At 41.0% G+C, this 21,953-nt stretch overlaps 1 protein-coding gene across 2 annotated transcripts in view; it reads right to left on the bottom strand.

Moving 5' to 3' along the window:
• The window catches only part of TBC1D5 (TBC1 domain family member 5), a 564,710-nt gene extending 543,936 nt beyond the window's left edge, over positions 1–20,774 (bottom strand). Inside the window, exon 1 of one of the 2 annotated variants that reach the window (XM_015132185.3) lies at positions 20,609–20,774. The gene's annotated coding sequence lies outside the window, so the exon portion shown is untranslated. 2 annotated transcript variants of the gene reach the window in all.
• Between the last annotated feature and the right edge of the window lie 1,179 nt (positions 20,775–21,953).

The raw sequence follows: 21,953 nt of genomic DNA, 5'->3' as shown, positions 1-21,953 counted from the left end.
GAAGGGTTGTCACTTGATTAAGACTCCATTACTAAGTGGTGGAGCCAGATTCCAATCCAGATCCATTTAACTTTAAGGTCTGTTTGCTCTTCCCACTATCCTAGGCTCTCCCTTATACAAACCTTGTTCATGGATGAAAAACACAACTCCCACTATTTTTTCCCCCAGAAATGTATTTGGGACTGGGGCAGTGAGAGTAAAGTAATTTCCAGGACTAATTTTTGCAAATAGCAGAACACAGTTTTCTCCAAATGTGGTTTGCATTTTACCATTTCAAATATGAATATTAAGAATTACATTATTGGGGTGAAATTGGTCAGTGAGTACAAAAAATAGTTCTGAAGAAAGAGTAAGACCTACTATTTGATAGTGCAACTGTTATTAACCATATTATTGTCTAAGGTAACTAGACAATAATAACAATGGTACATTCTAAAGTAACTAAAAGTGTCATTTGATTATTTGTAACACAAAGAATACATGCTTCAGGGGATTCTTTGTAACACAAAGAATACATGCTTCATTTGATTATTTGTAACACAAAGAATACATTCTCTATGTGTGCTTATTTCACACTGCATGCTTGAACCAAAACATCTCATGTACCCCATAAATATATACACCTACTACATACCCATGAAAATTAAAAAATTAAAAAACCAAAAAAGTAAAAATAAAAAAATACATTATTAATATAGCAAGACTTCAAAACATTCATTAATCACACCACAAAAGATTTCCTACAAAAATACTGATGATTCTGAACAGAGTAAAGATCTAAAAGTTGGAGTAATATATTGGTAAAAGTACTGCCAAACAGTATCTGTGTTTACTAAATATAAACAATAAATTTCTAGGAATAAAATAATTATGTGAAGCTCAGAATTGCTTATACAGCTTGCCCTTGAACAACATGAGTTTGAACTGTGCCAGTACACTCATGTGGATTTTTTCAAAATATATATTTTAAAAAATTTTTGGAGATTCACAACACTTTGAAAAAATTCAGATGAATCACACAGCCTACAAATATCAAAATTAATGCATAAAATACATGTAGATATGAGTCTATGTGTTAACCAACTGTTTATATTATCAGTAGGGCTCGCAGTAAACAGTAAGCTATTAGTAGTTAAGTCCGAGGGAGTCAAAAGTTATAAATGAATTTTCAACTGCACAGGGAGTGGGCACCCTTAACTCCTACATTGTTCAAGGGTCAACTATATTAGAATACTTAATTATAATACTAGAACCAATCAGAAAATATTTCTATCTATACATGTTCTCTTTAAAATCAGAGAATATTTTCCAATTCTATCTGAAAATGTCTATTTTACTATTTTACTCTTAACGCTGAAATATATTTTCATCAGGTACAGAAATCCAGATTGGCTTTTTTTTTTTTTTTTTTTTTGGAGACGAATTCTCACTCACTCTGTGTTATCCAGGCTGGACTGCAGCAACACAATCACAACTCACTGCAGCCTCACTGGGCTCAAGCAATCCTCCAGCCTCAGTTTCCCAATTAGCTGTGCCTATGGTCTGAGCGGGGACCAACCACCTGCACATGCCACCACGCTCGTCTAGTTTTTTTAAAGTATTTGCAGAGATAGGGTCTGACTATGTTGTCCAGGTTGGTCTCAAACTCCTGGGCCCAAGCAATCCTCCCACCTCAGTCTCCCAAAGTGCTGGGGTTACAGGCGTGAGCCCCCACACCCAGTCCAGATTGGCAAATTTTTGTCCAGCACGTTGAGATACCACTCCACCATATCCTGGCTTCCATTTTTGCCCCTGTATAGTCAGCTATCATTGTAACTGCCTCAGCTCCTTTGAAGGTAATCTTTTATTCTCTGGCAACTTTTAAGATATTTTCTTTGTTGTTGATGTTCTTCATTTTACTCCGATGTCTCTAGATGCATATTTTCTTTAAGCTATTCTGCTTGCAGTTCTCTCAGCTTCTCAAATTTGTCGTGGTGCTTTTTATCAGCTCTGAAACATTCTCAACTACTATCTCATCAAATCTTGTCTACTCCTTTCCCATTATTTTTCCCTTCTGCTCTTCGAAAACTAATGAAAGACGTGTCACACTTTCTCATTTTACGTAACGTGTATGTGTGTGTTTATAAATATATATCTTACCCTCTTTCTTTTTGCCCATTTCCTTCTCTGTGATACATTCTGGATAATTTCTTCACTCATATATCCAGGTCATTGAGTATCTCTTTCTTTAGTTGTATCCAATCTGCTGTTAACTACACCCAGCTTTTTCATTACAATTATTACTGCATTTTTCACTTGTAGAGGTTTCACTGTTCAGATCTTTTTCAAATGTGTTAAGTTTCCTGTTCCCAGTAGATATTTTTCCACTAATAAATACAGTTGTTTTATAATCTGTGTCTGATATTTCCAATATCCAAAGTTTTTAAGGGTCTATTTCTGCCTGTTGTTTTTGCTGCCTCTTACTCATCGTATCATGTTTCCTTGTATGCTTGGTTATAATTTACTGTGAACTAATTCTATGGAAAATTATTTGTGAGAATTCCCTGGTACCTAAAATTAAAATGTATTCTGAGAGGATTTTCATTTCTTTCTGTGAGCAAGAAATCTAAAACCCCTTTAAGTCACAGCTTGAAGGGTTTTTTGGTACCAGGCAAAGTAAAATTTGAACTGCAAATCCAAGAGAGAGAAGGCCAATTGTTATAACGACTTAGGAATAAAGAAGCATTTTTTTTCTAGGTCCAAGGCAACTTTTCTTGCAGCCTCCTGTGGGCAAGAGCACAGGAGGGGTTTAAATTTTGGTTCACCCATACTCTACAGGCATGGCTCTTTGGAGTCTCAGTTTTATAGGGAAGGAATTTCTTATCAGACTCCCCACCTTAGGCCAATCTGGGCTTCAATTTCTATATCCTGTGCCTTGTGAGGCCTTCAAAAGCAAAGTAAAAGCTCCTCAGAATGTGGCAAATGTCCTCAGAAGAAAAGCAGTCTTTAATATTCTGCTTCTCGCCCTGAATTCCTGCTTTCATATAGATTCAGTCCTGGTAATTTCTTTGTTTTTTAATTTTAGGTTCAGGGGTACATGGGCACGTCTGTCATATACGTAAACTGCATGTCACAGGGGTTTGGTGTGCAGATTATTTCATCACCTAGGTAATAAACACAGTACACAATAGGTACTTTTATAATCATCTCCCTCCTCCTCCCCTCCTCAACCCTCAAGTCGGCCCTAGTGTCTGTTGTTCCCTTCTTTGTGTCCATGTATACACAATGTGTAACTCCCACTTACAAGTGAGAACATGCAGTATCTGGTTTTCTGTTCCTGCATTAGTTCACTTGGGACAATGGCTTCCAGTTTCACCCATGTTGTTACAAAAGACATAATCTCATTCTTTTTTATGGCTGCATGGTATTCCATGGTGTGTATGTAAATTTTCTTTATCCAGTCTATCACTGATGGGCATTTGATTCCATGTCTTTGCGGTCGTGAATAGTGCTGCAATGAACATACATGTGCATGTGTCTTTATGATAGAAAAATTTATATTTCTTTGGGCATATATCCAATAATGGGGTTGCTGGGTCAAATGACACCTCTATTTTAAGTGGAGAAATCACCACACTACTTTTTCACAATGGCTAAACTAATTTACATTCCCAACACCAGTTTTTAAGCATTCCTTATTCTCTGAAACTTCACCAGCTTGTTATTTTCTGACTTTTTCATTGATGACTGGTGTGAGATGGTATCCCATTATGGGTATGATTTGCATTTCCCTAATGATTAATGATGTTGAGTATTTATTCATACGCCTATGGCTGCATATGTATGTCTTCTTTTGAAAAGTGCCTGTTCATGTTCTTTGCTCAATTTTTAATGGGGTTGTCTGATTTTTGCTTGTTCAATTGCTTAAGTTCCCTATAGATTCTGGATATTATACCTTTGTTGGATGGAGTTTACAAATATTTCCCCCCATTCTGTAGGTTGTCTGTTTACTCTGTTCATGATTTCTTTTGCTGCTATGCATGTTAGCTCTGAAAGAATAAAACTTTTAAATATATTTTATTCTGCTCTTCTAGTTGTTTTCAGAAAATTACTTTGTCCATGTAAACAAGTTGATTATATTACCTTGTTTTCTATTTCAAAAGGTTTCATATTTTTACATTTTAATCACTAAAAGTTTCATTTTGTGGAACTACGTAACACTGACACAGCAAAGAATAACCTATTTACTCAACTTGATTCCACCAATACTGTCTAGAATAGAATTTTACCAAATCTAACAGATCAATCATATTACACGGCTACTAATAGATAATAAGATTCTGAAATTAAGTCTTCAAATAGAAATATGTATAATGGCTGCGGAATTTAGTGGTCTACCGATTCCCCCTCCCCCACTAGCAATACTTAAAATGGACAAAAGTTGGCTGGGCGCAGGGGCTCACAGCTGTAATCCCAGCACTTTGGGAGGCTGAGGCAGGTGGATCACGAGGTCAGGAGTTCGACACCAGCCTGGCCAAGATGGTGAAACCCCATCTCTACTAAAAATACAAAAATTAGCCGGGCACGGTGGCGCATGCCTATAATACCAGCTACTTGGGAGGCTGAGACAGGAGAATCGCTTGAACCCAGGAGGCGGAGGTTGCAGTGAGCCAAGATCGCGCCACTGTCCTCTAGCCTGGGTGACAGAGTGAGACACCGTCTCAAAAAAAAAACAAAAGTACAAAAATTAAGTATTTGAAACAACTGGAAGCTTAGCCAGAGTGGTGAAAGGATGACAAATAAAGGAGAACTGAGTTCAATCTTGTTTCTGCCAAGAAACAGAGTCATAAACAACAATAACAAAAGCTGAAATCACCAAAAAGGGGGAAATAACCCGAACATTTATCAAATTGTAATCATCCACAAATCTACACGAAATAAATGATTTTTTGAGAAAAAATATGAATTACCAAAATTGATCCAAGGAATTAGAGAAATTTAACACATAAATAACCAATGAAGCTAAGAGAATAAACAAAGGACTACTCCACAAAAAGCACCAGGCCTACACAAATAGGTGAGTTATTTCAATCACATGCTATTTAAACTGTTCCAGAGCACGGAGAAAGGATATTATTTTGATGAAACCAGTATAATAGTGATGTTAAACCTCACAAAGAGAACACATAAATAGAACTGCATGCCTATTTCACTTACGAATGACTATGGCTACAAACATCCAAAATAGTATTAACAAGTAGAAATCCTATATTAGAAAGTAATATATGATAAATGTTCATATTATATTAGAAAGTAATATATGATAAATGTTCTATATTTATTAGAAAGTAATATATGATAAATGTTCACTACAAGAACATAAGAATATTTTGATACTAGAAAAATCAGTTAATATAATTCACCATATTGGAAGGACAAAGGTTGGAAAATATAACTATGTCAAGAGAAACCAAAAAAGGTATTTGATAAGTCAACATCCATACCTTACAGAAAATTATGTTATATGTGATTTTAAAGAGCACACACACGCATACCCACACACCCTAACCAAAGTCTGCACAATGCTTAACGGAGCAATATTTGAAACATTACCATTAACATCAGGCATCAAACAAGGAGCCTGGCTGCCATCACTATTAATTAAAATTATTCTGAAAGTGGTAGCCAAAGGAATTGGAGAAGCCAACAAAATAAAAAGGCATAAATATTAGAAAGGAACAGGGAACATTCACCAATATTTATAGGTATTTTCTACCTAAAAAACAAAAGAGAATCAACTGAAAAACTATCAAAAATCATGAAAGTAAACATGTGAGACCAACCAAAAAAAAATTCAGAAAGAGAATAATGAGGGAAGTCTGGTCCTATTTAGATATTATAATGTACTAAGAGCTACAGGAACTTGTTACTGATACATATAGAGACAAACAGCTCGATGGAATAAATCCAAGATTCCAGAGATAGATCCAAGAACATATGGGCATTCTGAATTTAATAAAGGTGGTGCTTTAAATCTGTGGAAAAAAGGTAACTTAATAAATGATGCTGCAAAAGCTGTCAAGCCATTTGAAAAAAAATAAATTTGGTTCCTTTCTCTGCACACAGAAAAAATATTTTCAAATAGGTCAAAGACTTATACATAAAAATATGAAACCATAAAAATGTAGTATCAATCAAGTGTTAACAGTTTTATAATTTTGGAATAGGGAAACTCTTTTCAACATTATCCCAAAACCAAAAACCATAAAGAAGAGGAGTAATATATGAGACTACATAAAAATGTAACAGTTCTTAATAAGAATTTTTAAAATATATAGCAAATTTAAAAACAATGTTGGTAAGACTTCCAATATACGATAGACAAAGAGTTAAAGATACAATACTCAAAGAGCACCTGAAAATCAGTAAGAAAAAAAGTGAACACCCCCCAAAATACAGAGCTCAAACAGGCACTAAAGAAAGAAAAATAAAAGCAATCTATCAATTTTTGCCAACAGACTAACCAAAAACAATTACTTACGATACCCTCTGGTGGCAATGTTCTAAACAAATTAGTTCTCTCCTGCACTAAAAGCTGAGGTATAAATTATCTTTCTATAAGGCAGTTTTGCAGTTAAGTACCAAAATTTCTATTACACATACCCTCCGATACACTAATCTCAACTCTAGAAATACGCTTAGGGTAATATCAGTGCATGAGGATTTGTGAAAGACGAAACTTGAAAAAAAAAAAAAAAAAAAAGAACACAACACTGATTAAGTTACGTACTCAATTAAAATGTAAAAATTAGGAAACTGGGTCAGGCGCAGTGACTCACGCCTATAATCCTAGCACTTTGGGAGGCCAAGGTGAACAGATCACGAGGACAGGACATCGATACCATCCTGGCTAACACGGTGAAACCCCATCTCTACTAAAGATACAAAAAATTAGCCAGGCATTATGGCATGTGCCTGTAGTCCCAGCTCTGGGAGGCTGACACAGGAGAATCGCTTGAACCCGAGAGACAGAGGTTGCAGTGAGTCAAGAATGTGCCATTGCACTCCAGCCTAGACAACAAGAGTGAAACTCCATCTCAAAAAAATAAAATAAAATAAAATAAAATTATACTTAATGTTGTACTTTGATCCTTGGGAAGATGAAAGTATAGACAGAAATTAATTCACTCCACAATTTTTGTAGTTTAATTTTTTGTATTTTAAGTTTGTGTAGCAAATTAAGCATAGCTGAAAATCCTTTGTCATTTTCTCCATCAACAGATGGAGTTTAATTCTCTTCCTCTTCAATCTGGGCTGACTCTGTCTTCTTAGCCAACAGAATACAGCAGAAGTAATGCTCTATCAGTTCCCAGCCTAGTCTCTTGAAATGCTTGTTCTTAGGGCACTCCTTCTTAGAACTTACCAGTCATGGCCAGGCCACAGGAAAAGGCCTCATTTAGTACCTCTGGTAAATAGCCCTACCTGAGCTCCTGGATAGCAGCCAGCATAAACTGCCAGCTACGTAAGTGAGCCATTTGGAAGTAGACAATCTAACCCCCACTGAGCTGACACCAGATGAAACAAAGATAAACTATCCCCAAAGAGTCCTATAAAAATCATAAAATCATGAGTAAATAAATACTACTGTTGCTTTAAGCTGTAAGGTTTTGTTTTTTGTTTTTTTTTTGAGACGGAGTCTCGCTCTGTTGCCCAGGCTGGAGTGCAGTGGCGCGATCTCGGCTCACTGCAAGCTCCGCCTCCCGGGTTCACGCCATTCTCCTGCCTCAGCCTCCTGAGTAGCTGGGACTACAGGCGCCCACAACCGCGCCCGGCTAATTTTTTGTATTTTTAGTAGAGACGGGGTTTCACCGTGGTCTCGATCTCCTGACCTTGTGATCCGCCCGCCTCGGCCTCCCAAAGTGCTGGGATTACAGGCGTGAGCCACCGCGCCCGGCCAGCTGTAAGGTTTTGAAGCCATTCGTCACACAGCAGTTAACAACCAGAACAGCCTCTTATTTACTGCTGTATTTTTAACACAGAACAGTACCTGGTATGGGACATCTATTTTTAACAAGCACGCCACCAAAAGTATGAAAGTAAAGATGTTATACATGGCCCTGGCATTCACAGAGCAGTCAAAAGCAGGACACAGACTAATGAGTAAAAAAGTAATTATAATTCATAATAAATATTATAATTCATAATTCATAATATTTATATATTATGAGTAATACATAAATATTACAGTATAGAGTATTTGGCCAAACAGGAAGAGCACAACACACACTTGGTAGTATAAAGAAGCTTCCTGGAATAGTGGCACTTAAGCTAAGACCTCACAAAGTAAGATAAAGGGACAGAAAAACTACTCCATGCCCAAGGCAAGCAAAAACATGAACAGTTCCAAAATCAAAGAATTTCAGTACTTTTAAACAAAATCACACAACATAAGGGAGGCAAAAGAAGGGGTCATGAGGCTGGGTGCAGTGACTCACACCTGTAATACCAGCACTTTGGGAGGCCGAGGCAGGTGGATCACAAGGCCAAGAGATTGAGACCATCCTCGCCAACATGGTAAAATCCCATCTGTACTAAAAATACAAAAATTTGCTGGGCATGATGGCGCACGCCTATAGTCCCAGCTACTCAACTCAGGAGGCTGAGGCAGGAGAATTGCTTGAACCTGGGCGGCAGAGGTTGTAGTGAGCTGAGATCACGCCACTGCACTCCAACCTGGCGACAAAGCGAGACTCTGTCTCATAAAAAAAAAAAAAAAGGGGGGGGGGTAGTCATGAAACTGGAAATAGGCAATGGAGAATATCGGGTTTTAAGCCACAGAATAAGAGAATCATGAGAGCTTAAAAAGATTACCTACCTGGCTGCAGGGACACCAGTCAGAAGACCTTAGGGAAACAAAGGCAAGAGATGATGAGGACCTGAACTAGAGAAGACATAGGAAGGATGACGACACAATGGGTTCAAATCCACAGGCTTGAGTTTGATGCCTGTACATGAGGATGTGGAGAATGGAGTAAAATGTGTCTGCCAGGTTTCTGGCTTGAATAACTAGGGAGATGGTAGTGCTGAGATAAAAAATAAAATTTAATTTAAAAAAACAAACACACACTTGAAAAGATTTTTTGTAAGAGAAGAAGGTAAATTCTGTTGCAGACATACTAAACTGAGTTTCCTATGAGCCATTAAGAAGTGGAGTTATCCAGTGGGCAATCAGATACACAGATCTGAAAGTTCAGGGAGGAAATCAGGTAGGAGGTCTAAGACAACAGACTCTTCGGGCCGGGCCTAGAGGTTCACACCTATAATCCCAGCACTTTGAGAGGCCGAGGCAGGCAGATCACTTGAGGTCTGGAGTTAGAGAGCAGCCTGGCCAACATGGTGAAACCCATCTCTAATAAAAATACAAAAATTAGCTGGGCATGGTGGCGGGCGCCTGTAATCCCAACTACTCAGGAGGCTGAGGCAGGAGAAGTGCCTGAACCTATGAGGCAGAGATTGCAGTGAGTTAAGGTCACACCACTGCACTCCAGCCTAGGCAACAGAGCGAGACTCCAACTCAAAAAACAAAAAACAAACAAAAAAAGACTCTTCAGAAGCTTTTTCTATCTCGGTGACACTACTCCCACACTATCTACTTTGTAATGTTCAACCACTCAGTTACTATTCTATAATTTTCTGGCTGGGCACGGTGGCTCACGCCTGTAATCTCAGCACTTTGGGAGGCCAGGGCAAGTGGATCACCTGAGATCAGGAGTTCAAGAACAGCCTGACCAATAGAGATGGCGACCAGAAGTGATGGCGAAACTCCATCTCTACTAAAAATACAAAAATTTGCCAGGCGTGGTGGCATTTGCCTGTAATCCCAGTTACTCAGGAGGCTGAGACAGGAGAATGGGAGGTTGCAGTAAGATCGCACCACTGCACTCCAATCTGGGTGACAGATTGAGACTCTGTCTCAAAAAAATAAATAAGTAAATAAATAAAATTTTCAAAATATATATAATTATCTGACCATTTGTCTTTATGAAGTATCTGTCTCTCCATTCATTAATGTTTCCATATCAGTAGTTTCATGTTATAAGGAAACCCAACTTTAAACAATACTTTGTCACACGCTTTGTGAGGTGGAGTACATGATTGCCACTGGTCAAGAAATTTTGTAGTAGTTTTGTGACAAGATGGGGACATTAGGGGAACTGATCAGGGCCACTTCCCATACTGGTGGAAAGCATGTAGTACTCCTGATCAAAGCAGAAAGGAGGTAAGGAGCAATTTTCTAAAAGAAAGGAGACAAGGTATATCTGGAAAATAAACAGGAAGCCAGAAAGTTCAGTAAGAGGGCAGAGTCAAAGGAGTCCAGAGAGAGAACCATGAAGCAGAAAGGGGGCCAGAGAAAGAAGAGTTCATACTAGGTGCTTCCTCATTCCTACCTCTCCCGTTCTGTCCTACCTTCACTGCATCCGGGTCTATGTATCACTTCCCAATGACTCCTATTAACCTCAGTTCTGACAACTACTAAATGTGGCTTGGGGAACTTTAAGTAGTCCATGGCAGGAACATAGCTTGATGAGACAACTCACCACATGGATCTTACCAGAAGAAAATCATGAGACGTGACTTTGCACAGTCTGAGCGCACAGTCTGAGTAGGGTTAAGTCTGTCAGTTTTCTCTTTTAATTTTACGCTAAACCACACAGAAAAAAATCTTCAAGTTCTAAGGAAATAAAAGTACAGAGTAATCACTTGGGGGGGGTGAAGGCAGACAACAATAATTACAAAGGAAGAGAGGAATATTTTATCTTTTGACATAAAAGTAGAATCACAAAACTTCTGAGCTAGAAGGGTCCTTAGAGATCATTTGGTAGAGTGATTTTCCAGATATTTTAAAACCCTTTTGAGAGCTGAGTAGATAAAATACACAGGTACCATATCAAAACATTATATTTCAAGTCAATAAAATTAAGAAAAATCATTCTAGCACCACTTCCGTCAGTCAAAATTAATCATGAAAAAACCCTTACAAAAAAATGGCTGGCTCCAGATGGTATGATTATGTACCTGGAAAATCTAAGAGAATTAACTGAAAAGTCATTATAACAAATAAGAGATTCAAAAAGCGATTGGTTACACAATAAATATACAAAAGAAGTTTAAAACTCTTCTATTTACCAGCAATAGTGAGATTAAGAAAATACACACGGCATTAAAGAAAGAAAATGGGTTCCAGCCTGGGCAACAGTGCAAGATCCCGCCTCAAAAAAATGAAAAGTAAAGATGGGCAGATCTTTTGACCCAGCAATTGTATTCACAATTTCTCTCAAATAATTAATGCATAGGCACGAAGGGATATTAGCTATAATAATGTCCAGTGTAACACTATTTGTCATCAAGATTGAAAGAAATCTAAGTATCTAAAGATGAAGGACTACTTATGGTACATTCATACAATGTATTTTTTAATATACTATATATAAACCTTTATAAATGTTTTATATACCTACATATATATGTGGAGGGGGGAGGGGGAGAGAGACAAATCCCATTTATAAAAATAAAAGATAAAACACTGTGAGACAATAGAAGACCCAATAGTAAAGTTTCTGACATCCACAGAAACAGAGATCATTCATTAAACAGTATTGAGGAAATTGGTTAATCAAAAGCTTAAAATTTTTTGGACCCTCTACATCATACTGTACAACTAAACATGTTCTGGAATAACTGCAAAACCAAAAATTGAAAATGAAAGTATGAAAATAGTTGAAAAAATAAAATTAATCACTATGTAAACATAAGGTAGGAAAAGCCCATCTACACAAGATACCTAAAGGAAGAACAAGACTTAGCTACATAAAATGTTAAAATCTGTAAGAAGGGAAGAGAAGGAAGTATAAAGTCAAACCTGAATAAAGCTGTTTAACAAAAATGATAATCCCAATAATGGCAAGTAAAAGGTCTCTCTAATGGCTTTGTTGTAAAGGGTAAACTGGCATAATCTTTTTGGTGGGCAATTTGGCGATGTATAACAAAACTGTTAAAGATGGGCACCCCAGGCATGGTGGCTCACAAATATAATCCAAACACTTTGGGAGGCCGATGTGGGAGGATAGCTTGAGCCCCAACGTTTGAGACCAGCCTGGGCAACATAGGGAGACATGGTCTCTATGACAAAAAAAAAAAAAAAATTTAATTAGCTGGGCATGGTGGCATATGCCTGTGGTCCCAGCTACTCAGGAGGCTGAGGTGGGAGGATCACTTGAGCCCAGGAGCTCAAGGATGCAGTGAGCCGTGATCATGCCACTGCATTCCAGCGTGGGCAACAGAGCAAGACCTTGTCTTAAAAAATAAAAATGAAAAATAAAGATGAGCAGATCTTTTGACCCAGCAATTCCACCCACAATTTCTCCTAAATAAATAATGCATAGGCACAGACGGATATTAGCTATAATAATGTTCAATGTAGCACTATTTGTAATAAAGAATGAAAGAAATCTAGGTGTCTTAAGAATGGAGGACTACTTATGGTACATTCATACAATGAAATAGCATGGGGCCACTAAAAGTTAAGTGGAAAACTAATGACATGAGTAATATCATAAAATATTAGGTGAAAAACAACTGCAAACAACAAAATCGCTGAATTCATTTCAGTTTTTTAAAACGGTATATGAGGTTGCAATTAGGTATAATTGTTACTGGTGGGTTTTTGTTCTCAGAGTTCCCAAGATGGTGGTGGGCCACTCCCAAGATGGTGGCTGCCACTCCCAAGATGACAGCAAGCCTTTTGTTCTCTGACCTGGGGTTCCTGGCCTCACGAATTCCCAGGAATGGAACCCTGGGCCATGCGGTGAGTGTTTTAGCTCTATTAGAAGCCATGGGTCACAGAAGAGAACCGTGGAACCCAGCAACTAGTGTTCAGCTCAATTAGGTCGAACCTGGGCATTTAGCCATGCAGGAAAAATGGCGAGTCTTTAGCCCGATCAGGAGCGGCAATGGACGCCATGCTGAATCAGGAGCACAGCTGGACACCCTGTCGGATCCAGAGGGGTGGAAGTCAGCGGTGGGTCTGCCATGGCAGCAAACAGCAGTGGTGGACCGCGAGCGAAAGCTCAGCTCAAGCCGTAATAAACACGGACCAGAAGACTGTGCAGTGGCAAGATTTAATAGAGTGAAAACAGCTCTCATACAAGGGAGGGGACCCAACGGGGTTTATATGCCTGGGTTTATATCCCGATCATTGTCCCTCCCCCTGTGCTCTCAGGCGATATATGATTTGACTATTTCTTTACCTCCTGCTGTGGCCTAATTTGTATTTTAGTGAGCCCTCTTTACTACCCGATTGGTTGGGTGTGGGCTGAGTTACAAGTCCCGTGTTTAAAGGCAGGTGCGGTCATCTTCCCCAGCTAGGCTTAGGAATTCTTTGAAGGTCTAGGAAATCCAGCTAGTCCTCTCTCTCATAATCATACCACTGCACTGCAGCCTGGGTAACAGGGTGCGACCTTGCCTCTAAAAAATAAAACTTAGTAAAACTACAATTAAAAAAGTAGATCTATAGGTACACACAAACTTGCACACACACATACCACAGGATAAAGAGATTTAAATTAACCCCAACCTTAGAGAAATGAAGGCGGATGAGGAGGCAATTTGACCCAAATCTTCCTAAGTCACCCCATCTATTTATGAAAATGAACACTCTTACCATAAGACTCTTGTTCCTCATGGAAGTAAAAGGAGCCTAGTTTAATGAATATGCAGTAGACAAAAATGGAAATAGTGGCACCACCTTTCCATCTCCTATCAACTCCCCGTCTCCAACCTTGTTCCCCAAGCTCCATCAGGGAGCCAAGGCAATCAATCCACTATCCCATCCCAGGATGGCAAGAGATGTAATGTTAAGAACTCCTCTAGAACTTCTGCCAGGTAGCTGCAGGACACCTCCAAAGTCTCAATATAAAGTCAAAACACTTCCAGGAGGCCTGGCGCCATGGCTCATGCCTGTAATCCCAGCACTCCAGGAAGCCGAGGCAGGCGGATCACCTGATTCAGGAATTTGAGACCAGCCTGGCCAACATGGTGAAACCCTGTCTCTACTAAAAATACAAAAAAAATTAGCCAGGCTTGGTGGCGCGCACCTGTAGTCCCAGCTACTCTGGAGGCTGAGGCAGGAGAATCACTTGAACCCAGGAGGCAGAGGTTGCAGTGAGTAGAGATCGCGCCACTGCACTCCAGCCTGGGTGACAGAGTGAGACTCTGTCTCAATTTAAAAAACAAACACAGCACTTTGGGAGGCCGAGGCGGGCAGATCACAAGGTCAGGAGATCGAGACCATCCTGGCTAACACGGTGAAACCCCGTCTCTACTAAAAATACAAAAAAATTAGCCGGGCGCGGTGGCGGGCGCCTGTAGCCCCAGCTACTCGGGAGGCAGAGGCAGGAGAATGGCGAACCCGAGAAGCGGAGCTTGCAGTGAGCCGAGATCGTGCCACTGCACTCCAGCCTGGACGACAAAGCGAGGCTCTGTCTCAAAAAAAAAAAAAAAAAAAAAACACACTTCCCACCAGTTGTGGGAAACTCTAAAGGGGTTGATTCTGATCCCCACTTATCAGCAAACTGAATGCATACCTCTGCAGCCAGTTCCTAAGATATGTGCACATTCCAGCTCCATCAGGTAGGGGCTGTTTATCTCTGATGTATCTTCCCCATGGTGCTTATGTCAGAAGTGGGGGCTTACTTCTCACTGGTCTAGTTATTCTGAAGACTCACCAATTAGAAGTGGGAATCTAAGTACTTTTGGTTCAACCTTTTTATCTTACTTAGAAACAAAAACTTTAGTAACATCAGAAGATAAAACACTCCTGCTTAACCAACATGTGTTACTCAGCTTTCTAAACTAATATTTGTGGTACAAAACTGATTTTCATTTTGCAGTATCTCTCAAGGCAAGAGAGCCCTACAGAGAACCTTAAGAAATTCCTGGCCGGGCACGGTGGCTCAAGCCCGTAATCCCAGCACTTTGGGAGGCCGAGACGGGCGGATGACGAGGTCAGGAGATCGAGACCATCCTGGCTAACATGGTGAAACGCCGTCTCTACTAAAAAATACAAAAAAACTAGCGGGGCGAGGTGGCAAGGGCCTGTAGTCCCAGCTACTCTGGAGGCTGAGGCAGGAGAATGGCGTAAAACCGGGAGGCGGAGCTTGCAGTGAGCCGAGATCCAGCCACTGCACTCCAGCCTGGGCGACAGAGCGAGACTCTGTCTCAAAAAAAAAAGAAAGAAAGAAAGAAAGAAAAAAAATTCCCAACAGTGCAGATAATTATTTTTCATCATTTGTTTTCATAAAATTTCCACAATAGACATTACTTTCTATAATGGGGGAGAGGGGGCTCTTTTTTCTAATGGCAGGCTAACCTAACATACTATGATTACTGGATCTAATACATGCATTCACAGCAGAATTTTCTTTAGACATACATACACAATTAGTCTTCCATAAAGTATCATAAAATCACGTTCAATCCATCTTTAAAAGTCAATCACTCTTCATGTAGCCTTCATGACTAGCAAAAAAGTAAAGGTAAACACTCTTATGTTTAAAAAAACTATGATAACATGTAATTATCTGTAATGCCTATTTCAAAACTTTTAAGACTATTTTGTTTCAAAAAAAAAATCCAGTTAACATCTTTTCTAGACAACTGAGTTAAGAAAACAGTAAATCTGCAATTACTAAATATTTTCATGGAGTTAGCCACAGAAACCACATGCAGCACTGGACAATAACTGAATGACATTATCTGTACATGTTTTTCATCCAAACTAATGGATATTCGGAAAAAAAGGTGATCCTGTACTAGGCTTCGCAACACTACCCTTGAAAGATTTTAACCAGTCCTTTCACACCACCACCAAAGACGTTTTTTTCTACAGCCCTACTTCCTTGTTTTGAAAGATCTGCGCTGTCAAACTATATTTATTTGCATTTAATTCTCCAAAGGGATAAGAGCATTACTATACCAATTTCGTATTTCCATCCAAAATGTACAAACTCTGCTTTCTTGGCCCATACAGTCTTATCCCAAATAAACTGTATAATCTCCAAAGATATAGTCAGTCTTGATTATATAGATACAATCTACCATATTGTAGATTATTCACAGTAACTATCACTTACATGATAGCATTAAGGGCTTTAAACACACACACACACTCTCTCTCTCTCTCTCTCTCTCTAATTCTCGTTTTTTGTTTTTGTTTCTTTTTTGAGACGGAGTCTCGCTCTGTCGCCCAGGCTGGAGTGCAGTGGCCGGATCTCAGCTCACTGCAAGCTCCGCCTCCTGGGTTCACGCCATTCTCCTGCCTCAGCCTCCCGAGTAGCTGGGACTACAGGCGCCCGCCACCTCGCCCGGCTAGTTTTTTGTATTTTTTTTAGTAGAGACAGGGTTTCACCGTGTTAGCCAGGATGGTCTCGATCTCCTGACCTCATGATCCGCCCGTCTCGGCCTCCCAAAGTGCTGGGATTACAGGCTTGAGCGACCGCGCCCGGCCTCTCTCTCTAATTCTCAAAGTTACTATTATTTTCCCCATTTTAAAGATGAGAAAAGTGATGCACTGTGAGACTAACTAGCTGACCAGCATTATAACACATATCATAATCATATAGAATTTGTAAAAATATTAAAATTATTAATAGCTGAAAATACCAATTAGAAGGCTTCCATCATTTGGATGTGCAACAAATGCTTCCCTGGGTTAACCGTTAAGTAATGACTTGGCCATTCAGCTGTGAGGCCCAGTAAGCATGGCAGAGCTGGTAAGGCCATGCAGCCCACAATACAGCATCAGGATAAGAAATAAAAAAGCCAGCAAGTGGGCATGCAGCAAGGGTTTCAACTCTATCCGAACATTCCAAAAGAATAAGAGAGAATTTAGGACAATCTTAACCTCTGATAACCTCTGAGCCTCTTTTTATCCCTCAATTTATATAATGTTTAATGTTACTAAATCATTGCACAGGAATTATTTTTAAATGTTTACATAACATTTGTAGAATGATAAACATTTTCCTAAACACTTCGCAGGTTTCTGAGAAAGCATTTACACTGAGATTTGTTGTTACACTGACGTCCTTCCCAAACTCACCATTATTCTAGTAATAGAGAATTGATGCTACTAGAAGCAGCCCCCAAGCCCTCTCCGTCAAATGATCTCCCTCCCCTCTCCCAGCTCTTCCACTGCTGACCATCCCACCACCCTGACTTCACATTTCTCAAGTTCTGGTACACACGCTGTACACACTGCCATTCCAATGATCTACCCATGTTGAGAGAAATGTCTCAGGATCAGGTGGACTAGCACCACTTCTCAGACTGCTGCTGCTAACAGGACAAACTTTCAGTGGTCTGAGACAAAAAGGGGGTTAAGAGAAGGGATTATATATTCATTTTTAAATGAAACACAAATTATTCAACTTAAAAGATCATCTTTTATTCCCGGGTTGTCCTTATTTTTTCAGTGTTAAAATGTGATAATGACCAATGCTTCATTTTCTGTATCGTCCTCACTGGCCAAATAAAATGTCAGAAACCCAGTCAATCCCTAAGCCTAAGGTTAGGGTAACAAACACTAAATCTACTATGTATGTATGTAGGGTAGAGGACAAGCCCAGGCAGGAAATAAAGGAATAAAAAACTTTCAGAGGAAGTAGATACTTTAACATTTAACAGTGACTACTGGTCCAGTGAACAAGCACAAGCAAAATGAAACTGCAAATTTCAGTATCTTACTCAGAAAGATTACAAGCACTGAGGCGGATGACAAATTTGACTTTTAAAATGAAAGCAGGCCAAGCGCAGCCTGGCGTGATCCTGGTGGATCACGTCTGTAATCCCAGCACTTTGGGAGGCTGAGGCAGGCAGATCACTTGAGGTCAGGAGTTCGAGACCAGCCTGGCCAATATGGTGAAACCCCATCTCTACTAAAAATACAAAAATTAGCCGGGTATGGCGGCTGGCGCCTGTAATCCCAGCTCCTGAGGAGACTGAGGCAGGAGAATCACTTGAATCTGGGAGGTGGAGGTTGCAGTGAGCTGAGATCGCGCCATTGCACTCCAGCCTGGACAAGAGCGAAACTCCTTTTCAAAAAAAAAAAAAGTAGGCCAAGCGCAGTGGCTCACACCTGTAATCCCAGCACCTTGGGAGGCCGAGGCAGACACATCACTTGAGGTCAGGAGGTCGATACCAGCCTGACCAACATGGTGAAACTCCTCCATCTGTATTAAAAAAAAAAAACACATACACACACACAAAATTAGTCGGGAGTGGTGGCAGGCGGCTATAATCCCGGCTACCTGGGAAGCTGAGGCAGGAGAACTGTTGGAAGCCACGAGGGAGAGGTGGCAGTGAGCCGACATCGCGCCACTGTACCACTGCACTCCATCCTGGGCGACAGAGCGAGAGTCTATCTCAAAAAAACAGAGTCAAGTTATGTAAAGCACTTAGAACAGTGTCCGGCACTTAGTAAGTGCTTCAGAAGTACTGTCATAAATATCAAAGGACTGGAATGAAAATTATAAAAATTCTGGTACTAAAAACTTCCACAAAGTTATTTAGAAGTACAACTTCTGCTCAGTCATCATTGGAGTATAAATAAAAAGAAAGAAAAGTACAACCATTTTTCCATAAAGTGCATGAAGTTGTGTGTGACATTTCTAGACTTTTTAATTTAAATGAGAAAAAATCACATTAGAAAAAACCTGAATCCAGTTAGAACACCCACTGTAAGACTCTCAATTGTTTGCAAATTTGCTTCCAAAGCTCAGGAATGCACTGCTCAACTGAGGCCGCATCTGAGAACACACACCCAATACTTCGCCAATGAAAGAAACTTTCATCTCAGCTGTACACTCAGAGACCAGGATTCCTCGCCTCCATGTTGATAAAACCCAACGACGCATAGCTGAGCAAGTCTTTCACCTAATAGCACACCAAGCTTCTACTGGAAAATTCACACACCAAGTGATGCAGTCACCACACAGCATACAGACACAGTATTTGCACTCTTCCTATCCCCTCCCCTGGGATCCAGACTCAGCCTGCTCACTCTGAAAGCTTTCTCAGTTCATCCTGCCATTTGCCCTTCTCCCAAGCCACCTCTACACCCGGGGGTGAATTATTAAAAAGAACATGTTTATTGATAAATACATCACTTTCTTTATTTGCACACAAGTTATCCACTTCCTTGCTACTCAAAGATAGTCCCTTGTCCAGCAGCACGTTATTAGAAATGTACAATATCAAAATGTACCATAGGCCTACTGAACCAGAAAATGCATTTTTAATAAAAGTCCCAAGTGATTCCTACCCACATTAAGGTTTGAGTGTTCTGTGATACTGCAGATAGCTGTACAAATTAAAAATTCTCAAGTTGACAAATGAATTCAGAGATATGGTATGAAAAGTACCAAGACCCAGAATCTCAAAACCCCAAAGAGAAAAACCAATATATAAATGAATTTCTTTGCCACCGATAGCAAAGGTTTATTTTTCAACAATACCTGTATTTATTGCTTCCTGCTTTAAGTATTTTGTACAAGAGCACAACACTTACAAAGGTTTACAAAAGAATTACTGGGTCTAGAAATTCCATTGCAATCTGCTCCAAACGTGTGAAACCTGCATGTTAAAACCTTAGGATTTTGTCCAATTCAGAGTTGACAAATGAACTCTTTCCAGAAAGTTATTAAACAAAAAAAAAAAATCTACAGGATGTTAACTTTAAACACAGATTACATAATTCCTGTAACTAAAGCGAGTAACTAGTATCGAACAAATTCTAGGTCACTTGTAGAATCGAATCTTGTATTGAAGGTCTGTGTCTGTTTTTCCAGGAAAAGTCGGGGTGGGGAGCGGGATTTGCCCTCCCTGCGAAGTTTTGTTTTTTTTTGTTTTTTTGGTTTTTTTTGTTCTTTTTCTCTCTCATCCTGAAAGACCTCACTTTCTAACGTGTGAATAAACTTAAGTCGTACTAAATCCAGGTCACGGTTCCTTTCCACAAAAGTGAAGTTAAGACTTCTCTCTTCTAAACACTGTATTTTTTAAGGTTTGAGCATTCCGTGCCCGCTTCGCTTCCGGCCAGGGAAGGAAGCGTGCGTCCCGGGGCCCAAACGAACAGGGAAATTTATCAAGTAGGAAGTTGAGCACTAGTCCAGCCGCCAGGCCCTGCCTTTACTGCAGCTAGCCTTCCAGTCCAGACCCCGACCTCCTGGGGCAGGGAAGGCAAGTAGGCGACAAGCAGCTACCCCGCCCAGCTCACCATGCCCGCCCGGGAGCTGACGGGTACACCCCTCCCGCCATCCACCCCCCAACGCTGACTCCCAGGCGCACAAACGGGGGGCGGTGCGGCAACCGGTCCGCCGCGGCGGCGGCATCCTCAGGCCCTCCCGTGAGGCGGCGGCGGCGGCTGCAGCAGCGGCGCGAGGGGAGGCGAAACGCGTCCTGAGGCTGAGTGGGAGGCCGGGGCGGGAGCGACTGCATGTGGGGCTGCACTGGAGGAAGGCGGAGGCGTTTAGAGGGCTTGGGCTTTTTTACGATCATCATCATTATTTTGTTTTACCTGTGGCGCAGAAGGGCTCCCCAGCTCCTATTCCCTGAATCATCCTCCTCCTCCCCTCCTCTTTCTCTCTCTCTCTCCCTCAGTCTGCCAGGCGCTCGCGGAAGCGGCCGGGCCCGGCCCGACCTGAAAGAGAACCGGGCGGGAGGGGGTGGCGGCGGTGACCAGCGGCCACGTGACCACGCTCGCGCCGTAACGGCGGCCGCCTCCTACCGCGCGCCCTCCTCGCGCTCCACCTCTAATAACCCCGCAGCCCGCGTGCCTGGGAAGCTCGTGCGCAGGCGCCCGCCCGGGACCTGAAGTCTGCGCGCGAGCGCAACGCGCTCGCTCTCGGATCCGGGTTTCTGGGGCCCGCGAGGCGCGAGACGCGAGTAGGTGGATAGTGAGCCGCGGGCAGAGCTCTCCTTGGCTGAGCCGGCAGGCTGCTGAGCGCATGCGCCTGAGCGCTTTTACGCCTTCCTGCTCTCCCTGGTTCCAAGCGGTGCTCGGCTGGAGGCTGGGAACCACCTCCTGGGTCTAAGTCAGAGGTTCACATCCACCAACTACCTTCCCAGGATTGGACTGAGAAAGGGAGCAGAGGGTCCCAGGAACTCTCTTGAGATCCTGGCTGTCCTGCCAAGGAATTTATATTTCCTTGTCACAGGTAAATGGCCTTCCATTCCACATTTTTCTGTAACTGAGTAGGCTTCTAACTCAACTCATCTGTCACTTTCTCCGTGAAACTTACCCCTCTCTACTTTAGAGGAGTCACTAGCACTTTGTGCAGACCTACCTTGTAGTACAACCCATAGAAAGATAAAGGTTAGGAGTTATTTTTTCACAAACCCACAATACTAGACTGTGGCTTCTATCTTTATCTCATAACCTTGGACAGGGTCTTGAGTGTTGTATCTCCCTAAAGGTCTGATGACTATCAGAACACAGGTAATGTCTAAAACGTTGTATCGTTGCCCTTGGCCTCTGCATAATCATGATTTAAGATCCCCTTTAACCCAAGCACGTGGGAAGCTAGTGTTTGTTTCCCCAATATGAAAGCCTTTAAATCGTAATGCTAATTAGAGTGGTAAATGCTTCACTTAGTAAAAGAGATTTATGGTATTTTATTAGCTTATCTTCACAAAGAACTCCAACGAAAATTGATACTATTTAGTCCAGAAAAGGAAACCAAGTCAGAGAAACGTCAGATTTCTGAAGGTTATCTAGCTTCAGAGGAAGGTGCCTGTGTGAGAGACATTTGTTTGTGGACAAACACTCCACTTCACGCGGGGATCCCTCTTTTTCTGTTGCCCCTCTTTCTGTTGCAGAAACTGAACACGTTAAGTTAGTGCCTGTGGCCAGATTTAATCAG

The sequence above is a fragment of the Macaca mulatta genome, chromosome 2 (assembly GCF_049350105.2).
Source record: "Macaca mulatta isolate MMU2019108-1 chromosome 2, T2T-MMU8v2.0, whole genome shotgun sequence".
In the NCBI taxonomy this organism is placed as follows: domain Eukaryota; kingdom Metazoa; phylum Chordata; class Mammalia; order Primates; family Cercopithecidae; genus Macaca; species Macaca mulatta.
Note: the sequence above shows the minus strand (reverse complement) of the source record. Positions and strands in the feature narration are given on the sequence as shown.